The sequence below is a fragment of the Carettochelys insculpta genome, chromosome 2 (genome assembly GCF_033958435.1).
Source record: "Carettochelys insculpta isolate YL-2023 chromosome 2, ASM3395843v1, whole genome shotgun sequence".
Classification (NCBI taxonomy): Eukaryota; Metazoa; Chordata; order Testudines; family Carettochelyidae; genus Carettochelys; species Carettochelys insculpta.
In genome coordinates, this window is record NC_134138.1 from 238,022,711 (window position 1) to 238,047,885 (window position 25,175).

The 25,175-nt window shown below is 41.6% G+C and overlaps 1 protein-coding gene across 8 annotated transcripts in view; it reads right to left on the reverse strand.

The window, feature by feature from the left end:
- Positions 1 to 25,175, reverse strand: part of ADAM22 (ADAM metallopeptidase domain 22) — a 192,881-nt gene that overhangs the window by 109,119 nt on the left and 58,587 nt on the right. The gene's annotated exons all lie outside the window — the stretch shown is intronic.

The window sequence follows — 25,175 nt, forward strand, 5'->3', positions numbered from 1 at the left end:
AAATTAACCAAAACAATTAGTTACAGCAGAAGGGCATTGTGTGTAATAGATTTATTTCTCTTACGCTAAAAAGTGAATAGTTACAGAGGTAGCCGTGTTTGTCTGTACATTCACAAAACAAAAAGCAGTGGTAGCATTTTAATGACTAACAAAATAATCTATTAGGTGATCAGCTTTCATGGGGCAGACCCACTTCTTCAGATGTGGAAATAGTGCTGAAAATGAACTGAACAAATTAAATGAAATGAAAATAATGAAAATACAAATGAACAGTCCATCTTCAACACTATTTCCAGATCTGAAGAAGTGAGTCTGCCCCATGAAAGCTCATCACCTAATAAAAACAAAAAAGCAGTCCAGTAGCACTTTAAAGACAAACAAAATAATGTATTAGGTGATGAGCTTTAATGGGACAGACCCACTTCTTCGGATTGTGAAGAATTCCATGAGACTTTGACAATCTGTACCCCACCATCAATTTATGCCTCGACTACTCCACACAAGAGATACATTTCCTGGACACTACAGTACAAATCAAGGATGGCCTGACTGGTACCACACTCTACCAGAAATGCACTGATTGCTACACCTACCTACACGCTTCTAGCTTCCATCCTGCACACATAACTAGATCCATTGTTTACAGTCAAGCTCTCAGGTACAATTGAATTTGCTCTGATCCTACTGACAGAGACCGAAAACTACAAGGTCTTTACCAAATATTCATAAACCTGAATTACTCACCAGGAGAAATAACAAAACAAATCGACAGGGCCAGGCGAGTACCTGGACAGCAGCTACTCCGAGATAGGCCCAAAAAAGCCAATAGCAGAACGCTACTGGTCATTACCTACAGCCCTCAACTCAAACCACTGCAATGAATTATTAAAGACCTACAACCTAGCTTAGTCAGGATGCCATGCTCCAGAAGGCCCTAGGTGACAGGCTTGTTCTCTCCTACAGACAACCTTCCAACCTTATGAGGATTCTCACCAACAATCACAGTCTATACCGCAGAAACACCAGTCCTGGAACTTTTCCTTGAAACATAACCCGTTGCCAGCTTTGTCCACATATCTATTCTGGAGATACCATCACTGGACCTATCCAGGTTATTCACAGAATCACAGGCACATTCTCATGTTTCTCAGCTAACATCATGTATGCCATCGTGCGCCAACAAAGCTCAGACTTCAACCTCTCTTAGACAAAAAATTAATGGGCACAAAACGGACATAAAAACACTCCTGATCCACAAACGAGTCAGCCAGCACTTTAGTGGAGTGGGCCATTCTGTTAATGACCTGAAGGTTTGTGTCTTACTGAAGAGGAATTTTCACAACAGGTTGGAAAGAGAGAATGCTGAACTCTCTTTCATATTCAAATTTGACACATTAACGCGTGGTTTGAACCAGGATGGGAATTTTTTAGGTTATTATAGGGGCTCTTTTGCATACTTGGCTTAATCTAATTCTTGACTCCATGCCACCACCTGCCCTTCTACTCTCTGATTTGCTCACCTTGATAATATTTTTCTGATTTGTCAACCTTGATTACTGTTTTTGGCTCTCTGTGACTTAAATATTGAGTCTGTTCTGGTATGGGTATGATCTGAAGAAATGGGTGTGTCCCACGAAAGCTCACCTCATAAATTATTCTGTTAGTCTTTAAAGTGCTACTGGACTGTTTTTTTGTTTTCATAGTATAAAGATTAGCACGGCTTTCTCTGTGTTACTATTTGTCACCTAATAAATTAGTTTGTTAGTCTTTAAAGTGCTACTGGACTGCTTTTTTGTTTTACTAAATAGTGAGACAGGAAAGACTGAGATTTTTTGATCCAATGCCTCAAAAACCAGTCACAAACAATTGGAAGATCAAGTAGGATATAGACATCAAAGACAGGGTAGGCAAAACTGACATCACGTACAGTTCATTACTTTTTTGTGTATATAAATGGCAGACATATACTTTCAGTCTGATTGATTTTTTTCTGGTTTACATTATGAAAAAAAGAGTATCCTCTTCCTTTGAGAACACACTGCACATCACCTCTATAACAGATTACATTTGAATTAAACCAACCTGGGAGTTGCCTTTAGCGTACACCTAAAAAAATAATGGTGTAATACCAAGAAAAAAAACATAATACCCATGTCCACCAGGGAAGGGAACTAGCCTAAAGCAGTGGGTAAAATCATGATGCACTGAGGATTTCAGCCAGGATAAGGTGCAGCTTTCTGCATGCCTTTGCTGATGCCACTGAGATAGATCAGGTTTTTGTTTCAGTGTGTTCACTAGCTGAGAGAGAGTTACTCTCAGACTCTTGCTGTGGGCCTATCTTGAAGCCATTTACTCCAACTCTCTTTCACCGGGAATTCTAAGGGCTTTATCCACATAACTGGAGAACATCTGTAGCGACATTGCTAAATAAAACTTTAGGGGTTAAATGCTGGTCCTGTCAATGGGAATTGTGCCATTGATTTCTGTGGGGGTGAAGATTTCACCCTTATTTTGCACAGTGCTAAGTAGATTAAGGAGCACAAACAAACATACAAAGTATATAGTGGACACAGACCAAGATAGTGCACTCAGTATCCCATGAGTGACCTAGGATCCTGGGGGCAATTCCTTCCACCATGAAATTCCTTCTTTATAATGTCATTTGCTTTTTGACTTTCTGCTGCTCCATCATGATTTTATGCATGCAAATCAACCACTTGTGGAAAGCTCTGAAGTCTAAATGATGTTCTTCTGACTGCATCACTTCATGGTTTAAACCTCTTTGGAGAAATGGTATCTTAAGATATGTTTAATCCATGCCTGCTAAGACAATATATGATATTTCTCATCACTTGCAGCCTGTACTGTCTATAAACTGTTTATCCTTTCACTGGGTTATTAAAAGCATCACAATAACCAAGAGCATAAACTCCATCCTCTATTACTCCTGTGCAATTCCATCCATGTTACAGTGCTAGCAAAACAAAAAAGCAGTCATGTAGCACTGTACAGACTAATAAAATAATTTATTAGGTAATGAGATTTCGTGTGACAGATCCACTTCTTCAGATCATAGCCTTACCAAAACAGACTCAATATATAAAGCACAGATGTCCAAAAATTGTTATCAAGGTTGACAAATCAGAAGATTTGTTATCAAGGTTGGCAAATCAGATAGAAGAGCAGAAAGAGGGGGTTGAAGGGTGAGGAAGTTAAGTGTTAGGTCAAACATCAAAGTATGTGAAAGAGTCCTTATAATGGGTCAGGTAATTGTTGTCCCTGTTTAAACCAAGTGTTAATGTGTCATAGTTGAATATGAATGTTAGTTCCAAACATTCTCTCTGTAGATGGTTGTTAAAATCTCTTTTCTCCAGAACACAAACTCTCAGGTCTTTAACAGAGTGGCCCACTCCATTAAAGTGCTGGCTGACAGGTTTGTGTATTTGGAGATTTCTGATGTCTGCTCTGTGTCCACTCATTCTTTAGCAAAGGGTGTTTGCAGTTTGCCCAATATACATAGTGTGTGGCCATTGCTGGCACACGGTGGCATATACGATGTTAGCTGAGAAACAGGAAATTAACGTGGTTAAGTCCAGTGATGGTATCTCCAGAATAGATATGTGTACAAAGTTGGCAATGGGGCTTGTTGCAAGGAAAAGTTCTAGGATTAGTATTATTGTGGTATCGCCTGTGGTTGGCTAGTGAGAATCCTCATAACGGTAGGAGTTGTCTATAGGAGAGAACAGGCCTGTCACCTAGGGCCTTCTGAGTGTGGCATCATGATTTAGGATAGGTCGTAGGTCTTTAATGATGCGCTGCAGTGGTTTGAGTTGGGGGCTGTAGGTAATAATGAGTGGTGCTCTGTTACTGGCTTTTTTGGGTCTGTCTTGGAGTAGCTAGTTTCTGGGTATTCATCTGGCCCTGTAAATTTGTTTTTTAACTTCTCCCGGTGGGTAAGTAAGGTTTATGAATATTTGGTACAGATCTTGTAGTTTTCAGTTTCTGTCAGTAGGATCAGAGCAGATGTGATTGTATCTCAGGGCTTGACTGTAAATGAGGAATAGTGTGGTGTGTGCAGGATGGAAGCTAGAAGCATGTAGGTAAGTGTAGTGGTCAGTGGGTTTCCGGTACTGAGTGGTATTGACCTGGCCATCAGTGATTTGTACTGTAGCATCCAGGAAATGTATCTCTTGTGGTAAGTGGTCAAGGCTGAAGTTGATGACCGGGTGCAGATTGTTAAAGTTTCTGTGGAGTTCTTCCAGAGTCTCTTTACCATGAGTCCAAATGATAAAGATGTCATTGATGTATCATATGTAAGAGAGGGATAATAGGGGACGAGAGCTGACGAATCATTGTTCCAAGTTAGGCATAAATATATTAGCATATTGCAGGGTCATGCGGGTGCCCATAGCAGTACCACTACAAAACAAACCAGCAGTCGTGTAACACTTCACAGACTAAGAAGTAATTTATTAGGTGATGAGCTTTCATGGGGCAGACCCTCTTTGTCCTACAAAACCTCATCACCTAATAAATTAGTTTGTTAAGTCTTTAAAGTGCTTTGTGACTTCTTGTTTGTTTTGCTAGAACACAGACTAACACGACTACCTCTCTGTTACTTATACAGAATATGACACAGTTTCCACACAGAGGGTATAGTCTAAGTAAGCAGACATTAAAAAATCACTGTGGAAACCAAACATTGTTATATATTGGAGGATGTGTGGGAAGTTTTTGGGAAGGAAGAGGGGCACTGACAGTATTAGTATTTTTGAACTAACAATTATTGTGGCCTTCACAGAAGACATCAACATGATCACCCTGCCCCCTAATTTTACCATTATAGTAAATCTCTTAATGATGTGCAGAAGTGTTTACTTTATAAGCATAATTCCCCATAAGAATGCCTTATGACAGCGTTTCACAATTGTATTTGGCCATGCAACGCTTTCAAATGCAAAAGAATTTTGAAGAACCCTTAATAACAGTCTTCTATATGGAGCTGGAAAAGTAGATCACAAATAGGCAAGAAATAAAACAAATGATAAACAAGATGATGAGATCAACATTTTGTTTAATTGCACATATTTAAAAACAAAAATCACATTTAATGTGTACAAAAATAAAGCTCAAAACTAATATGCATTACAGTAAGGTCTCAGAGTACACAAACTCAGAATATGCGACCCTGCTCATACATGTCTGACCCCCGATTCCTACAGTAAACCCTGTACTGCAATTTCCAGTTGTGCTTAACTCACTCCCCTGACCCTGGCTCAACCCCCCTCAGCTCTACACGGCCCCAGCTCAGCCCCCCCGAGCTATGCTCACCACCAGCACATAGCTCCTGTTCACTCCCCACCCCTGCCTCTTACTCTAACTCACCACCCCTCAGGCATGTCTCCAACTCATCCTCCCTGGCCCTGGTTCAAACCCCCTGCCAGCTCACCACCCACGTGCAGCTCCTGCTCACCCCGCACACCCACACCTGGTTCTGGCTTACCACCCCTCATGCATGGCTCCAGCTCACCCCCTACTCACCTGCCCCGGTTTAAACTGCCCGTGTGCAGCTCTGGTTCAAGCCACCCGTCCCGCCGTGTGGCTCTGGTTCAAGCCACCCACCCCACCGTGCGCCTCTGGTTCAGTCCCCCTTCCGGCTCACCACCTGCACACAGCTCTGGTTTCAGCTCAATCCCCTACCCTTGCTCATCACTTGAGCAGGGCTCCAGCTCACCATCTGTGCACAGCTCCAGATCAACTCCACCCCTCACCCCTCTGCAGCCCTAACCATTCCAAGGCTTAGTCCGCCTCCCTGCCTCCCACAGCCCCAACCCACTGCCAGGCTTAACCTTTCCCAACTGCCACCCCCACTCCCCCAGGACTTACCTTTCTGCTTATTTCCAGGCTGCAGAACATGTGTTCTGCCAGGGAAAAGAACGGACCCCCACTTACACGAAACCTGGGTTTACGCAAGGACACGTGAAACGGAACCCTCACGTACCCTGAGACCTTACTGTATATTGGCAGTTTTCAATGCAAAGAATGGTTTTTCTTCTCTTCTTCACAAATTCTTTCTATATTAGGTTTAATATTCGACAGCTGGATTTGTATATCAGGCATGACATTCAGTAGATTTCTGTATTTCATTTTTGTTGCTGCCTAATTCGAGAACCCAGTTTAGTATAAGTATGTGCTGGGGAAGGGTAACAACTGACAAATTGCATGTCTTGATACAGCTGAATGTTCTTGACATAAGCCACCCAAAAAGAAAAATCCGCACTCCCTGAGAGTGAACATGGGAATTTACGGTGATATTTAACAGATGATTGCACCACTGAATGACTGTGTGCGCAGCGCTGAGTAGTGACATCATTGCCCCCACTCTGGCTAAGCTGGCATTACTCAGGGACACATCGTGGCAAACACAAATGGAGATTGTTTTTAGTAAAAGCTATAAATGCTCAAATATTATTTTTAATCATAAAATTTTATTATAATGGAATTTACTCACTGAACCCTTATTGTCACTTTGCAGAACGCCTGGGTTCCATGATACACTATTTGGGAAATAGAATCATAGAACCATAGAATTCCATGGCTGGAAGGTCCTCAGGAGGTCATTTAGTCCAGCCCTCTGCCTAAAGCAGGATCATCCCAGCCATGACTATGTCAAACTGGGACTTAAAAACCTTTAGGGATGGAGATTCCATCCTGTCTCTTGGTAACACATTCCAGTGTTTCATCACCCTCCTGGTGAAATAGTTTTTCCTATATCCAACCTACACCCCTCAGTCTATAACTTCAGACCATCGCTCTTTGTTCTGCCATCTGTCACCATTGAAAATTTGTCTCCATCTTCTTTGGAGCCCCCTTTCAGGAAGTTAAAGGCTGCTATCAAATTGCCCCTGTTTTCTCTTCTGCAAACTAAATGAGCCCAAATCTCTCAGCCTCTCCTCATATGTCATGTACTCCAGCCCCTCAATCATTTTATTTGCCCTCCACTGAACCCTATCCAGTGAATCTTCATCCTTTCTCTACTGGGGGGCCCAGAACTGGACTCAGTACTCCAGATGTGGCCTCACCAGTGCCGAGTAGAGCGGAATAATAACTTCTCTAGATCTGCTTAAAATGCTTTTCCTAATGCAGCCCAATATGCCATTAGCCACCTTGGCTACGAGGGCACACTGTTGGCTCACATCCAGCCTCTCATCCACTGTAATCCCCAGGCTCTTTTCTGCTGCACTGCTACTTAGGCAGTTGATCCTCATCCTGTAACAGTGCTTGAGATTCTTCCATCCCAAGTGCAAGATTCTGCACGTCTCCTTGTTGAACCTCATCAAATTTCTTTTGGCCCAATCCTCCAATTTGTCTAGGTCCCTCTAGAAGCTATTCCTACCCTCCAACATATCTACCTGACCGTCTAGCTTAGTGTTACCTGCAAATTTGCTGAGGGTACAATCCATCCCCTCATCCAAGTCATTAATAAAGATGTTGAACAGTACTGGCCCTAAAACTGATCCTTGGGGCACTCCACTTGAAACCGACTGCCAACGAGACACTGAGCCATACTTCCTTAACTTATGGTCAAGAATGTTGTGGGAGACTGTATCAAAAGCTTTGCTAATGTCAAGGTATATAACATCCATTGACTTCCCCATGTCTACAGAGCTTGCTACCTCATCATAGAAGCTACTCAGATTGGTCAGGCAGGACTTGCCATTGGTGAATCCATGTTGACATTGGTGAATCCATGTTGATCTCTTTCCACTCTTCCAAGTGCTCCAAAATGGATTCCTTGAGGATCCCCTCCACGATTTTTCCGGGGACTTAGGTAAGGCTGACCAGTCAATAGTTCCCTGGATTGTCGTTTCCTTTTTTAAACATGTGCACTACATTTTCCTTTTTCCAGTCATCTGGGACCTCTCCTAATCTCCACAAGTTTTCAATGATAATGGCCAAAGGTTCTGCAATGACATCTGCCAATTCCCTCAGCACCCTTGGATGCATTAAATCCTGACACACGGATATGTGTGCATCTAGATTTTCTAAGTAGCTCATAACTCATTTAAGCTGACCAAGGATTTCCCTGTTAAGACAAGCTGGTTGCCTACTATATTTGCTTTCCTTACTGTGCATTGGGGTAGTTTGTTCCTATGACTTCAATAAGACCTCTTTAAAATACTGCCAGTTCTCCTGAACTCCTTTCCCTCTCATATTAGCTTCCCAGGGGATCGTGCCCATCAGTTCTCCCAAGGAGTCAAAGTCTGCTTTTCTGAAACAGCTGTCTGTATTTTATGGCTCACCTTTCTTCCTTTTGTCAGAATCCTGAAATCTACCATCTTATCATCGCTGCAGCCCAGGTTGCCACCCACTTCTATTTCTCCTATTAGCTCTTCCCTGTTTGTGAGCAGCAGGTCAAGCTGCGCACAACCCCTGGTAGGCTTTTTCAGCACTTGTACCAGGAGGTTATCCCCAGCATTCTGCAAAAACTTCCTGGACTGGCTGTGTGCTTCTGTATTCATCTCCCAACAAACGTCTGGGTGGTTAAAGTCTCCCATGAGAACCAGGGCATGTCATTTGGGAGTCTCTGTTAGTTGTCTGAAGAAATCCTGGTCTACTTCATCTACCTGATCTGGTGGCCTATAGCAGACATCAAACACAACATCCCCCTCTGTTCCTTCTGCTTCTAAGTTTTACCCAAAAGACACAGAACTGGCTTTTCTCCCTCCATATAGTGGAGCTCTGAGCAATCATATTGCTTTCCCACATAGATAACAACTCCTCCTTTTTTTCCCCTGCCTGTCTTTCCTGAACAGTTTATACACTTCCATGATAGTGCTCCAGTTATACAAGCCATCCACCAAGTCTCTGTTATTCCAGTCATCTCATACTTTTTGACTGTGCCAGACTGTGCCTCTAATTTCTCCTGTTTATTTCCCAGGCTTCCTGCATTTTTGTACAAACACCATAGGTAATAAGCTGATTGGCCTACTTTCTCCTTTCAAATGAGTGGGCTTCCTTTGTTGTACCTTCTTATTTCCACTTACCTCAGGGCTTTTGGCACCATCCCCTGACAAACCTAGTTTAAAGCACTCCTCACTAGGTTTGCAAGCCTGCCAGCAAAGATGCTCTGTCCTCTTTTTGTTAGGTGGATCCCGTCACTTCCTAGCAATCCTTGTTCTCAAAACAGCATCCCATGGACAAAGAAACCAAATCTCTCTATCCGACACGACCTGCACAACCACTCATTTACTTCCATGATTTGACAATCTCCACCTGGACCCCTTCCTTCAACAGGGAGGAGGGCTGAGAATACCACTTGTGCTCCATGTTCCTTGATCTTCCTTCCCAGAGTTAAATAATCAGCAGTGATCTGCTCAAAGTCATTTTGTGCTGTATCATTGGAGCCTACATGGAGCAGTAGAAAGGGGTAATAATCTGCAGATTTGATGATTCTTGGAAGTCTCTCTGTCACATCCTGGATTCTAGCCCGTGGTAAGCAGTAAATTTCCTGAGATTCCAGATCTGGCCAGCAGATGGATGACTCAGTTCCTCTTAGGAAGGAGTCCCCAATCACCACCACCCGTCATCTTCTCTTGGGGTTGGTGGTCGTAGAACTGCCCTCCCTAGGACTATGCATCCCATGACTTCCAGCCAGTGGGGTCTTCTTCTGATCCCATCTCTGAGAGGTCTCTGCCACAGCATTCTCCATCATATCACCCATGCAGAGAGCTTGAAAGCAGTTGCTTACCTCTACAGTAATTGGAGCTAACTGAATTAATTGGCTTTCTTCTCCTGGAGGTTACATGCTTCCAGTTTTCTTCTTCAGTTTGTACTGCCCTCATCAGTTGCTCAGCCTGCCGTGCCTGCAGTACTAAATGATGCCTTCAGTGGAGAAAGTCTTCACCTTCTCTGATGGACCAAAGGGTTGATATTTGTGCCTCAAGTCCTCCAACCTTTTCTTCCAAGACAGTGACCAGCTTGCACTTGGTACATACAAAAACACACACACCCAATAGCTCTCACCTGGTTCAGTGGGGTTCACCTTCTCTCCCAGGCAAACTCCCCTGTTAGCAGCCCCCTGTTTGCAGCTCCCAGCTGGTCATGCTCTCACTGGTCAGTAGCCTCTGCCTTATGATAATACTAACCATACTGCCTTATGATAATATATGTTAATTATAGCACAGTACATGGAAAATATCATAAAACACCAACATAGTCAGTTCTATTTTCACTTCTAGCAAATAGCTTTGTCTAAAATAAATTGTTATTTAAAAACAACATACAATGTAAATTCCTAGCCAGTGCAATTAATAAGTGCTTAAGCTGCAAAAGCAGCATAATCAGCCACTCCACACTGGACAAGGAAAGATGGAAGGAAATAGCAAGAGAGGCACCAGATACCAATGGGCGCTGAGCCCATGGTGGTTGTTGATGATGATGATAAGCAGCACAAATCAATGCATAATTAGCAATAAAATAATTTGTATTTCAGATGGAATAAGCCACATGGTCCTTTAAACAGTGGTGTTGCAAAGGAAACAGCTTGGTTGAGAGCCACCCCATTCTTAAAATTGATTTCTGCTGTCTTAAATGTATTTTTTTATCCATACAGCTGTTATAAATGAAAAGCTATACCCAATATACAGCAAGAGACCATTTAAAAAACCTCTCATGTTCTAAGGACATAGAAAATCACAGTGACAAAAACATCTATGGGCATAAACTGAACAGGCTATGATACCACAGTTTCAGAGCTATGAACTCGATCAGTGACATAATCTTGTTGAAAAGGAATGAGAAAAAAAACATACCCGTATGTTAAGTTCTAAAATAATTTCATGGGAAACACATGTGAACCATGACATTGACAGTGAGAAAGTAATTATGATAATACCAACAATCTGCTTTTGGAGTTCTTGTTTCTTATAAAAACTATTATGGGGGAAAATGATTATTTTTAAAAAAGTATATAAGTACAACAGGCGAAGCACCATCTGTTTACAATACTACTATCTTTTAGTGCTATATTAGCTCCAAGTCATATCAATGATCCCATATGGACCATGTCTAAGTGTGGTGTTTTAAAAAACAGAAGGAATCCAGCCTGGAGCAGATGCCAGCCTTTAAGAGGTCAGATTTCTGTTACCCTTCCTAGCCAAGTAGTCCCAGTGATAGAACACAAGGAAACTAGGAACCTCTGAGAGTAAGATTTGAGTGTTAGGAAGGGAGGGAGGGATCACAATTCAGAAAAGCACCTTTATTCCGTACACACATAAGTGTGTATTTCAGAGCTGTCTCTAATAGGTATGCGGCTCTTTAAGGAGCCACTCGCAGCTCTGAGTGCTGCTGCTGCTTAAACAATGCCTGCAGTTAAAATAGAATTTTGGTTTTTTGCAGCAGGCAGGGAGCTGCCTGCATGCTCCACGTCAGGGAAGTCAGCCTGCAGGAGAGATGGTGGGAGAGGCGGCAGGCCTGCCTCTACTGGAGCTGTGCAGCCCCGCTGAGAAGGAGGCATTTGTGAGCAGCAGCAGCATGCAGAGCTCATTGTCTGAGGTAGGTAACTCCTGGGGATAGGGGGTGGGTTTGGGGCTGACAGGGCGGGTGTGGGGCTGAAGGGGTTAAACCTGGGGGCTGGAGGGTGCAGATTGAGGATGAAGGGATTAAACGGGGGGGGGGAGGTTTGGGGCTGATAGGGGTTAAACCTGGGGTTAAGGGGCAGGTTTGGGGGTTGAGGCATGTAAAACCTGGAGCTGGGGGTAACAACTTTCTAACTGATACAAATCATTGTGTGCACTGTTCTAAAAAGAGGGGTAACAAAAAGTACAGTTTACCATTATTTATTAAGGACTGCCTCATATGCACATGCATTGCAGCTCTTGAAGCACTGATTCTGTAACTGAATTTGAAAAAGTGGCTCTTCTTGCTATTTTGGTTGCAGACCCCTGGGTATGGACTTCAGCATGTGCATACATGTTTTTCCTGACCTGAAGCTAGAAATGGGAGTCCACACAGAATAGGTGGGATGTGGGGAAAAAAACAACAGTCAATGTGTTGAATATTAAATAGGTGTACAAAATATAGAGGAAAAGAATCTGCTGTGAAGAATGAAATGAGTCAGAACAAAGTCTGGAATAAAACTTATGAAGAAAAGAAAGGCCAATATAAAGCAATCAGACAGGAAAGAACAGGATATGTCAATAGATCTCAAAGAGTAGGAGGGATACTTGTACTTGATTTAGGCACAAAGAAGGAGGCAAGGAATATTTCTGAGGGTGGAAGAGATGTATTTCCTTTTCAAGGTGCAAGTGAAGGTGAAAATTGGATTTGAACAAATTGAAGCCTCAGGAGTAGAGATCTAGAGACAGCATAAAAATGGAATTACAGCATTCCAGATGACTGGTCCTGAATCTATAGACAGAAGTTATGAGAACAATGATAGCTGTCCTATATAGAAGCAATACACAGAATTCCAAACCTAGGTCGTGTCTACACGTGCCCCAAACTTCGAAATGGCCACGCAAATGGCCATTTCGAAGTTTACTAATGAAGCGCTGAAATGCATATTCAGAGCTTCATTAGCACACGGGCTGCCACAGCGCTTTGAAATTGATGCGCCTCGCCACCGCGTGGCGCATCCAGACGGGGCTCCTTTTCTAAAGGACCTCACCTCCTTCGAAGTCCCCTTATTCTCATGATCTGATGGGAATAAGGGGACTTCGAAGTAGGTGGGGTCCTTTCGAAAAGGAGCCCCGTCGGGACGAGCCGCACGGCGGCGAGGTGCATTAATTTCAAAGCGCCGCAGCCGCCCGCGTGCTAATGAAGCGCTGAATATGCATTTCAGCGCTTCATTAGTAAACTTCGAAGTGGCCATTTGCGTGGCCATTTCGAAGTTTGGGGCTAGTGTAGACGTAGCACATATGATACATCTGTGTTATAAGTGAAAAGAGTGATTGTATCTGATCTTGTTGCCCTTTTCCACTGTACCTTGTGAAACATTTTTGTTCATGTTTTTGGTTCCATCTCACCACTTTTCCTTCTGTTCCTTCTCTGTCCTTCTTAAAGTACATCCCTTTCCACAGTTCTCCATTACACGAACCTATAAATTCCATAAATGACTTTAATAGTAGCTTAGGTTCAAGTCAAACACAGTTCCTGACAACAGGATCAAATATGAGATTTGAGTTGAGAGGCTTTACTAAAAGAAAGGTAGTGAAGTTTTGGCTGAAATGCTCTTCCTACAAATTATTGGATAGCCTAACTGGCCACGTTCGATTCGAGTTAAATTACACAAAGTACGGGTGTTGAGAAAGTTCAGATCAGGAGAAAATGACGAAAGCCCCACACGAATGAAAGAGAAAAGGCTTCAGTTTCACCTGCATGGTGACAATAACTCAAGTTAGAGAGACTGGTTTGAGGATTGAACCTTTTGAAACACCACAGAAGAAAGCTCTGTGAAAGAGGAGTGAATATTTCCTGTCATAAAAAGTAGCTGATGGAAAAGTAAACATATAACTAAGTGACCAAAACGTTTGTGACTCCAGCTAACTTAAGAAGGCCAAATTCAACTGTATCAAAGGAAACTGGGTTCAAGAAAAATGAGGAGCACAAGAGAGTCTGTTTCCAGCAAAATAAGATGTGTGTAAAAAGGCAGTTTTAGCACTCTGAAATAGGCAGCATGCCAGCTGCTAGCAAGCAGGGTGTTGCTCTGGGAGAGGTGATAAAAGAATACTTTTCCTATGTAGGGCTAGTAGTTAAGGCAGAGTGAGCAGAGAGTGTGATTTTTGAGAAGAGCTCAAAGCATGGAGGTTGATTATTGCCTTGACTCAAGGGCCAAACATAAGGAGACAAGGGAAGAGCAAATTTGGAGATCTGCTGTGTTAGTGTAGTTTCAGTATCAGCTATAGGGGGAAAACAAAACAAAACACTCTTTCACAGTATGACTGCTTCTGAAGAGCCACTTAGACAGCACATTCTTGTATCTGACAGGCCTGGAGATTTCAAAGTCTTTCATCCTTATGCCCACTTTATAGGACCATCCACCCAGTAGTCTTCTGCCCCAGTAGCCTTCTGCTTTCCTCTCATCTCTCACTCAGGTTACCAAACTCAACTGAGAACATCTGTTTATCACATTATATTATAAAGCTTTAACCCCACTCTATATCCCCTCTTCACAATTGCTAGATTGCTTTTTTCAGTTGATACTTAATTAAATGGTGATAGCTATTAATTTAGCCAGATGAGTACCTAGGGAGTATTAGCGTGAAAGAAGGAACAGTTCTAGTTCTCTGCAGAAGTAGAGGGAAGCACAGGAAAGCACTACTGCTTTGAAGTGTTTTTTGAAGATGTGTACAGTGGCCACGTTGAGAGGCATGAAAAGGCAGTTTGAAAAGTAAATTTATGTTCTGTAGAATTTCAAGTTTCTCTTCACTTTCCAAAAACTCTGGCCCTGCTTTTTTTTTTTGAGTGGGGAAAAGAAGGTGATGCTATCTACTGTCTTTCCTCTTCCCTTTGTGGGTATTAAATAATAAACAAATACTCCATGAAGAAATCACAAATGTATCCAGAAATTAGAAATCTCTGGCCTGGTTTTTAAGATTCATAAGTAAGAATAGGTTGAGTCCATGCACAGACCCTGTCCAAACTCAGAACAAGTACCTAAGACAGTGTTACAAGAAGGAGAGAGGAAAATTGTTCTCTCCGACCCCTGAAGATAGGACAAGAAGCAAGGGGCTTAAACTGCAGCAAGAGAAGTTTAGATTGGACGTTAGGAAAAACTTCCTAACGTTCAAGGTGGTTAAACACAGAAATAAATTGCCTGGGGAAGCTGTGCTGCATCAGGCATTTTACTGTGGAGCAGTGGAAATTGGACATTTTAGTTGTTTATTTAGCTCAATGGTTGAGATGACATGACATGAATCATGGGATCCACATGACGTTATCATCTACATTATCCTGTTGAGTTAGCATCCACACATTGGCAACATGACTGACTAAATGAAAGTGAGTTAAATAGAATATTGCTCTTGTGATGTATGAATGACAATGATTACTTTTCACTTTTGGCCATTATGTCGTCTTAATAAGTGTAAAAATTACATCCGTAAAAAAATGTGTCCATACATTTTTCCCATTTTGTCCGTAAATGAAATTTCTGTGGGTTGGCTAGCCTGTGCTCTACCACATGAGCTAAAAGCCACCTGTTCCTCAGCCCAGGCGACAGAGCAGAGGCTTCACTCTCCCTTGTCAGGGGTCTCAGTGCCTCTGGGGTTACTTGTGATTCTATGAACTTTCCTAGGGTTTGACTTTCTCGTTAAACCAAAAACGGTAGCAAAATACGAATCTCAGCAAAAGCTGCTGACAGATGCTGGTAACTGCCTGGGATGTCCCTCTCTAGGACCTCTTCTGTCTGAGCTCCTGACTCCTTACCTAACAAAACCCTCTCTCTCCGTCGATTGATAGCCTGGCAGTAGAATGCAACATATTGAATCTTACAGCAAGATTTCAGCCTCTGATTTTAAAATAGCTCTACAGAAGAGCTCTGGAATCCTAAACAGGCCTGTAAGGCTGGGGAGGGGGGAGATAAACTTTACAACTAAACATAATGTTGCAGTTTGTGAACAGCCAAGGTTTGGATTCCTGTAGAATTTCTTGGTGGGAATGAGCATCAGCTGACTCAAACAGTATTTGGGACTATTTTCCTTATCTTTTTCCTTATTGCCATAGTTCCTATTGCTGCTTTGAAAAAGGAGAGAGAGAACAGCAGAAGTAGCAGGGAAAACTGGTGCAGAAGGAGCAGCACTTTCAATGCTCCATTTCAAACAGCTCTGAGTTCAAACTCCAGTGGGACTGTTGACATGCTGTGCCCACCCACTGTGTAATTTTAGGCTCATCCAGTCAATCTGTAGCTGCTGTACCCAGAGCTTTTGTGTCCCCCATTTTTCAGCCCTTGTGATCTGACTAGGTAACGTGACCTTGTCTCCACAATGTTACTCCTTTTGACCTGAGTGATTGGCCAGAGTTAATCCATATCACACCAGCTTGCCACATGCATGGTAGCCTTCTTTAGGGACTCTGCTACAGCGCAGGGAAAGTTCTGGAGTGCCGCTTAGTGCCACTCACGTTCAATGTCCATAGTGAATGTTACTGCATGGCAAGCTAGTGCACTGTATTTATGCTCTGGCTGGCCACACAGTGTCTTACCATGTAGACAAGCCCTAGATAGCTGCAAGCCGTCTGGGTAAAACATAGGTACTCCAGCATTGCCTTACCCCTAGCTCACAGTAAAGTAGCAAAGGCAACACAAGTATCAATATAGCTTCATGCTGGTTTTGTTAATGAACAATTTACACACTACCTTCATGCATTGTTATCTTTTACTGAAATTTCTGAAAAAACTATTAAAATGAAAGATATTTTCAGACTGTGTTTGCACCTCTACTACAAACTGAAGAAAGCTTTATCAATTCCATTCTGTCCATGTGTCAATGTTGGTGGGGGTTCCTTTAAAGCTTGAGTGAATATGATTAATTTAAGCATCTGAGAAAATGGCACATTAATAATACTGGTGCAGAGAGCAGGCAGACACTAGACATATTTCCTAAATCGTTTCCCAGTGCAGAGCCCTCCTAGCTTTTAATAAGCCCTTCCTTGCAATAGCCAAACTACTGCCTTTGTTGTGGTTTTGTGAGGTGGAAAACTTTTCCCTGAGTCACATTTATTTCAGTTATGACCAAGGGCTTCTTCAAACCCAGATCTCCACTACTAACATGGTTGTCTGTTAATATACTTTTGTATAATCGCACCTTTCAATATTTGGTGCCAAATGCCTTTTCATGAATCAAACTAATTTCAGATTAAGACACTGTACCACACTGCCATGTAGTATATTACATCTCGACATACTATGTTAACTAATCATTAAGGCTGCAGCATCAAAGACGTTGTAAAGGAAACCTCCCTTTGCCCCACTGCACATATCCATTACGATACAAGCTTTAATTACATAATCACCTATTCTGTTTACCACAGGATAAATGTCTCACTCAGTAAATTGATAGTTATTCAATATTTGTTTTTATCCCCTCCTACAATGTTTGGCCACAGACCTTTCTTTCCATTGCACATTACAGAAAGCCAGTACTGAACACACATTCCTTTTCCCCTGGGCATTTCCATGGTGGTCTCACCATCAGATCTAAGAATGTCACAAGTGCAGTATTAATTTCAAAACACCCCTGTAAGAGTAAGTGGTATGAGCATCACTGGCACTGACTATGTCAGTGCTCTGGAGCCGAAACACCCATCGGAAAAAAGTTGTGGGTATTCAGCACGCCTGCAGCAGGCCTGCTGATCAGCTGCTCCCCCTCCCCTGCCGCAGCCCTCACTCGCTGCAATCTGCAGTTCGGGGGCATGCAGGAGGTGCTGGAGGAAGAGGATGATCTGGGACAGGAAGAGGTGGAGGGAGGGTGTGGTGATCTCAGGGGAGAATGGAGCAGGAAGAGACTGGGAGGTGGGCAGGGTGGAACAGGGATAGGGAAGGGGGAGGAACAGAAGTCAAGCACCCCCTAAGAATTCAGAAAGTAGACACTTGTGATTAACATCATGCTCACTAGCTCTGGGGGATGTTTCATGAGCAGTCCAGTCCTCATGCAGAAACCATGAGGGGATGAAGTATCCTCTGTACAGATGGAATCTATGGAGAATTTAGCTGCTCCACTTTAACAAGTCTCTCTGGAGCACGTGCAAACTTAGGTTTTTAGGAATCTTATAATTTGGCTAAATTTTGGCTAAAATTCAGTTGGTTAGTAAAAGGCATATACAGGTAGTTGACATTAGGGCAACCCATGTGCCGAATTTCAAGTTTCTGCTCTGCAGCATGGAGTTTCTGGATCTTCTAAACAAAACTGTTGTAAAAAGTTTTGTAACGTGAATCAAACAATGGGTTTTCTCCTAATCTTATTCTCAGAAACAACTGGATCATATTAGCTGTAGCTTTTCCAAAAGTTTCAGCCTGAGACAAGTGCCCTGTATGGAAAATTTCAGACTAAACAGTTAAAATTTGGAAAAAATTATAGCCCCCTCCCTTAATCTTCCCCATACAAAAACTGGGTCTTTTAATGAAAATCTTGGGACTTCTTAACAGCATCACTAGTTAAAATACATACTATATGCCAGACCCTCTGCACTAATCACCATGTTGTCAAAGAACAAAGTTATCATCTATTTGCTTGGATAGTATATATTCTTCAAATACAAAATGTTTTTAATATACATGAATTGAAAAAGTACTGCTCCTCACAGTCCTCACCTTTAAATTCTGTATAGCCCTGTCCATATAGCACCTCAGCACAAGGATTCTATCTGGGTGCAAAGTGCCACCATGACTAGGAAAAAGCATTGGTTTGGTAGGGGCATAATATCTCTTTATTCCTGGTAACACTCTCTTTGTGCTCAACCTCTTTCACTTAGCCACAGTGCAATCTGCCCACAGGAGCTCCATGTCCAAGAACATATACTGTACTGGACTCAGAAATACAACTGGGTGACAAGGTCTCATGCCTGCATTACAATAGACTCAATAATGGTTCTGGACAAAGGAAAACACTGATGGGTGTGACTGATATCTGAGCATACACTATAGAGTTTACTTTAAAACTATGCATCAGTGAGTACTAAGTATGAAATCCAAAACACGACATAAGAGTTCTAACTTCTTCAGAATCCTAACTTCAAATATGCAAAAACAAGGAGTCCCATAGCACCTTGAAGTCTAACAAATTTATCTACTAGGTAATGAGCTTTCATGCAAGACCCACTTCTGAAAATCTTTGTTTCAAATCTGACAAGTTGCTAATGGTTTAACACGGAACATCCACAAATTCCTTATCCTGCCTTTACCCTGTAATGAATGAACTCTGAGTCCAAAAGAAACTTGTGAGGTAGAGAGAGATGGGATGGCAATGCATAAGAGTACAGAAAACATGCCAGCTCTTCCCTAATTGGGGTGACATAATTTAAATAAGGAGCTGTCCTGGGAAACCCCAAGAGCTTCTTCTATTACATCATTGCTAATCAGTTCTAAGGGTGGTTCAGAGTCATTCGTGAAAACATTAATTCCAATATGTGGCATTGCAATTTACACCACAACAAATCCTTGTGCATTTTATTATCCTCTTCATTATGTAAGTGAATCATGCATATCCTTATTACTGCACGTTTGGATCTCCCTCCATATTTTGAAACGATTTATGCTTCTAAAAAATTCTTTTGAATGAATCTGCACTATTTGTAATTTTAAAACATTGAACTAAGTTGAATTCAGTGGTTCTGCAGTGTAACACAGTTGACAGTCAAGCATAGGGGAGGTAACTGTGGCTTATAGAAAAAGGAGAGAACTTCAGAAAGCTATACATTATTTAGAAGAATTCAATGCTAGATTGAACTGTAAATTAAAGTTATGCAACCTCTGGTGATGCCAATGATTTTGATTCATTTTTTAATGAAAGGGGAAAGGAGCACAAAGATGATAATTTTCTCCTTGGATTAGGTACTTGTCTAATGAAAGTGCAACTTTTATTTTCATCCACACAAAATAAAATATTTAAAAACAATCAAAATAAAATAAAGAAAATACTTAGAGTTATTTCTAATGGCTCGAGCCTCCCTTTGCAGTAACTGGAGGTGCTCCAATGGCAAGGTTTGCCCTGTTGACTAAAGCTTTCAGGATTTTGCCTTAGCATTGAGTAGTCAGTACCAATGTGAAAATGATTGTATCGGTTTCTTAAACCACAAACATGTAAATTTCCCAACAATCTATTGACTATCCAATTATCACCTGCATACAGCCTGTAATGTTTGGGATGGGGCAGTATCAGATAAAATTGCCACTTGCCATACTCGGTTTATAGAATATAGCTGTTCAAAGGGAAAAAAAGTTTACTTGCTGGCCAAATCTAAGGCCAGTGTTAATGGGAACAAACCATATTTCTCTTTTACAGCTGTGCGGGCTGCAGATCAACGTTGTGATGAGATGGAGATGACAGTATGCCAGAGCAGCTAAGGAAGTAGAGCATAAGAATAGATCACATGATGCCTGGGAAACCTCAGATGCTCTAAGTATGTGATCTGAAGGATGCTCTCCCCAGATTCCCAACTGGCATCCTCCCATCTTCTCAGAGGAGACCAAGGCTAATGTTCTCCTACTCAAGTGCTTGAAAACATGAATAAAGATGCCAACTTTGGCACCTAAAATAAGACTTAGAATATCCAGAGGTGCTGAGACCATTGACCTGAATAGGAGCTGTGAGTGCCTAAATATGGATGTAGAGTGCCTAACAATGCACTGGAGTTTGAATTGTTTGGCTAAATTGCATTATGGGAAAGATTCAAAACGTGCTGAGTGCAAACCTGGCACATAAATCCAGTTGTGGAGAGGGAGCCACCAGAGACATATGAGCTTCACAGGACCCTATTTGGGAGGGTTAACATGAGAGGCACAAATTGACTGTACAGATGGTACGCACATTGCAGGATGGAAAGATTTAATGTCTTCCTGTATTCTCATGCCATTGCCCTACATAGCCCAGGCTCTGTGTGCTAGATGAAAATTTCAGTCTGTAGCAGTAGAGCAAAATTCTGCTATTCTTCCTGCAAATAAAGTCTGCAGTTATCCCAGTCCTCATGCAACATACTGAACTACCTTGCATCTTTTTCTGCAGTATTTTAAAGCAGTGACTTTCAACCTTTCCAGAAAAACATACCACTTTCAGCAGGTTGATTTGTCTTTCATCATCCAAGCTTCATCTCCCTTAAAAACTACTAGCTTACAAAAATCAGATATAAAAATACAAAAGCATCACAGTACACTTTTACTGAAAAATTCCTCACTTTCTCATTTTACCATACAATTATAAAATAAATTGTGACCCGCACGCACCCTATTCAGAAAGACTGATACAGTTGATAGCGCAGTATAAACAAATCATGGTTCATATGAAATTCTGATTTGCACTGACTTCACTAGTGTTTTGCATGTAGCTTATTATAAAACTACGCAAGTTATCTAGATGAGCTGATGTACATCTTTGGAAGCCCTCTGCTTACTCCTCTTTGAGAACATTGTTTTAAAAAGGTAAGATTAAGAGAACCCTTTTAGAAAAAGCACATCTGTTTTTTTTCCTTATTTAAGTGCACAGTCTCTCTGATGTATAGATGAAAAATATGTCTATATAGCCACATGATCAAAGTAATATACTTAAATTTTTAAAGCAAATTTTACTTTGAAACAAGGCATATTGCAGCCTTCCTGGAGAAGTAATGAAAAATGACATAGAAATAGGCCAAACATGTTTTCTATTATATATCAAAGTATTTGTCTGAAACTTTCCCTTAAATAGAGGCTAAATTTAACTGCAAGAATACTTGTAAACTGCTTAGATGCTGTGGTGCATTTGCTGGGCATTTTTCCAGATGCCCAAGTGGTAGAAAAAAAATATTATCATTATTATTTTTTTAAAAAATAAAAATGCATCTCTCAGGCTCAACCTGCTCTCACTGACGTCAAAGCTCCGAGCTAATTCATACGGGTTCTTTCTACAGCATTTCACGTTTCTGAGGTGCAAGAAAGTTAAATAATATATAATAGCACTAGAAAGGAGGCATTAAGAACAGGAACCATGTTGTCAATTTGAAATGACCTCATCAGGGGCAAGGGGGAAGCAAGGCTGCTCCAGGAGCAGGAGCTGCGCCAAGAATGAAGTGAAACTGTGTAGAAGACCAGCGTTTATACATTAATGCTCAGTTTGTATTTGATCCTTCAAGATATTCAGTCTCAACTCCCATGTACATCAGCAGCAGCTGAGTTCACTCAATACCTTTTCGGATCAAGCCTTTTGAGATCATTACAGAAACCATTCACTTCAGTTTAAATTAAGATTACATGTATGGTACTACAAAAATAGGGTCCTTAAACATACATGGGTATTTCAGGCTAACTCGGTCTCTGCCTTTTCATTCTCATTCACAGAAAAACAAACAAAACTGAAGCAGACGTTTACACGGAAACCGAGTCCATTTTGCTACTTGGGTGCACTAGTATGCAAAATGGTGTCAGAACACCCACCCCCCACCCCCACCAACACCCCCACCACCTTTCCTCAGCAAGCGGAATTCCAGTTCAGTGCTCAGCTGAACTGTAAATTGATGGACTGGCTGCATACAGTAGCACACTGCAGCCTCATAAGGGTATGGTATGCTGCCTTGGTAGCGCAGGCAGACTCACTTGATATGCTGAAGGTTACAACAGTAGCAGTGGGGACACACAGCTCCTTTCTAAAGGAGCACTCTGCTCTGAGCTTCTTCTCTCAGAGCCTGCTTGAGATAGCTTGTCCTGAACCAGCAGGATGTGTGGTCATTTCACTGGCACTCCTCCGCACAGCTCAGGATGTAAGGGGTTTTGCCCACAGTCTATTTGTATAACTCTTTCAGACTCTATTTCTAAGCATTACTCTGTACCATGTAGTCAATAACTCCCCTACTAATAAGTCAATTTGATTTAACAGTGTACTACTTTAGCAGTGTACTACTCGAGGCTCAAAGAGCTGCATTTCATAAAACGTTGTCATGAAAGAAATGGACTATTTGCACACATACCTTAGACTTGCATCTCTACAGCTTTAATTCACTAATTTTGACCTAGCTCAGCATACAAATACCAGCCCGCTGCTACAAACTAGAAAGAGTGCATTGACATTTCTTCTGAAACGGACTTCGTCCCTCTAGCAATTTATTTTTATTCAGCCTTCAAAGACATACAAATAAGAGAGACTCCCCAAAATAATGCCTTAGTCATCTTTCCCAAACAAACAATTTGTTGAAAAGCATCAGGAGACCATTCAAAATAAGTTATTCTTGTTTTCTACTCAACCACATAAGCCTCAGAACTAAGTTATGTTTTAACCAGGATACAAATTCATAGTTCATCTGTACCACTGAAATGTATTGCCAAAAGGATATAGAACAATTCTATGTTTTACTACCATAAACCAGTAAAAAATTATTCCTTTCTGACCTGACACTATAAAGTCATTATGTCAAATTTAAGTCACCCAGAGCTATGAAACTTATTTGCAATGAGCAAGCCTGCAAATTAAGTGAAGATAATCTAGTCTGTAAGTCTCAAATGGATGTTAATGCATAAAATAAGGAGAACCAAAAATACAATATAGTTTGTAGAAAAATAGTGTGGTAATAATGAGAAGGTCATAAATACATGATTATATACACACCTCTTACTAGATATGGTTGAGATATTGGAGGAGGGGCTAACTGGGAATATTTGCAAAACTTTCAAAACCTTTTTGGAGTCAAAGTTTTTTAAAAGAACATATTTCAAGAATTTTTGCACCATTGTTTACCTATTTTTTATTTTTTGCTATGGCTAAAGGTATGTTTACAGTTGTATCTCAGAATTTCTTAGCCTCACTATTTAGCTTTTCTCTCCTCAGAGAACTACTCTCATTTCATTTACGTCCAGGTGGGATGATGACATACATTCCTCAAAGAATCATCAGAATCCAGGAAGACCAGTACAGGAATTCTATTCCCATTCATTCACAGAATACACACACATGTACACATACAACCACTACAAAAACAAAAATAAAGTTTGCCTGGAAGCAGTGGATTCTCCCTCTCCTACCCAGGTGCTCCAGTGAGGGACATGTGGGACACCCACAATATAATCCTGTTTTGTTGCTCAATCTAGTGCTCAAGAGAAGAGTAAGATAAGAGACTCCCCCCACCTCAATTTGTGAGCAACCATCTCGAAACAATATGGCCTATGGCTGGGTGTAGGGAACAGGCAACCAACATAAGAACATAAGAACATAAGAATGGCCATACTGGGTCAGACCAAAGGTCCATCAAGCCCAGCATCCCATCTGCCGACGGTGGCCAATGCCAGGTGCCCCAGAGAAGGAGAACAGAAGACAAGTGATTTATCTCCTGCCATCCATCTCCTGCCCTTGTTATGAAGGCTAGGGCACCATACTTTATCCCTGGCTAATAGCCATTTATGGACCTGACCTGCAAAAATTTATCAAGCTCTTTTTTAAACCCTAATAGAGTCCTGGCCTTCACAGCCTCCTCGGGCAAGGAGTTCCACAGGTTGACTGTGCGCTGTGTGAAGAAAAATTTCCTTTTATTAGTTTTGAACCTACTACCCATCAATTTCATTTGGTGTCCCCTAGTTCTTGTATTATGGGAAAAGGTAAATAATTTTTCTATATTCACTTTCTCCACACCATTCATGATTTTATATACCTCTATCATATCGCCCCTCAATCGCCTCTTTTCCAAACTGAAAAGTCCCAGTCTCTCTAGCCTCTCCCCATATGGGACCCTTTCCAAGCCCCTAATCATCTTAGTCGCCCTTTTCTGAACCTTTTCTAATGCCAATATATCTTTTTTGAGGTGAGGAGACCACATCTGCACGCAGTACTCGAGATGTGGGCGTACCATAGTTTTATATAGGGGAAGTATGATATCTTTTGTCTTATTATCGATCCCTTTTTTAATAATTCCTAACATCCTATTTGCCTTACTAACTGCCGCTGCACACTGCGTGGATGTCTTCAGAGAACTATCCACTATAACTCCAAGATCCCTTTCCTGATCTGTCGTAGCTAAATTTGACCCCATCATGTAGTACGTGTAATTTGGGTTATTTTTTCCAACATGCATTACCTTACACTTACCCACATTAAATTTCATTTGCCATTTTGCTGCCCAATCACTCAGTTTGCTGAGATTGTATAACCAATGCACAATGTGCTGCATGTCAGAGAGCAGCAAGGGATGATTGCTCCTTCAAGGAGTTTCCGCTCCCAGACCTAACCCATCGTATCCTGAACCATCAGGATGGCTACTGGACAGCACAGAATGCTCCAGACACCTGAAAGGAGAGTTTACATTCTGATGCCATCCCTTCCAAAACATCATGCATTCCCTGCAACAAAAAGGTCAAAAGAGCATAAACAACCACAGCAAAAATATAATCCACTTATGTACATCAGTTTCAGGCCTTGTATTAATTCTAGAGCATAACATAAGAACATAAGAACATAAGGTCAAAAGAGCATAAACAACCACAGCAAAAATATAATCCACTTATG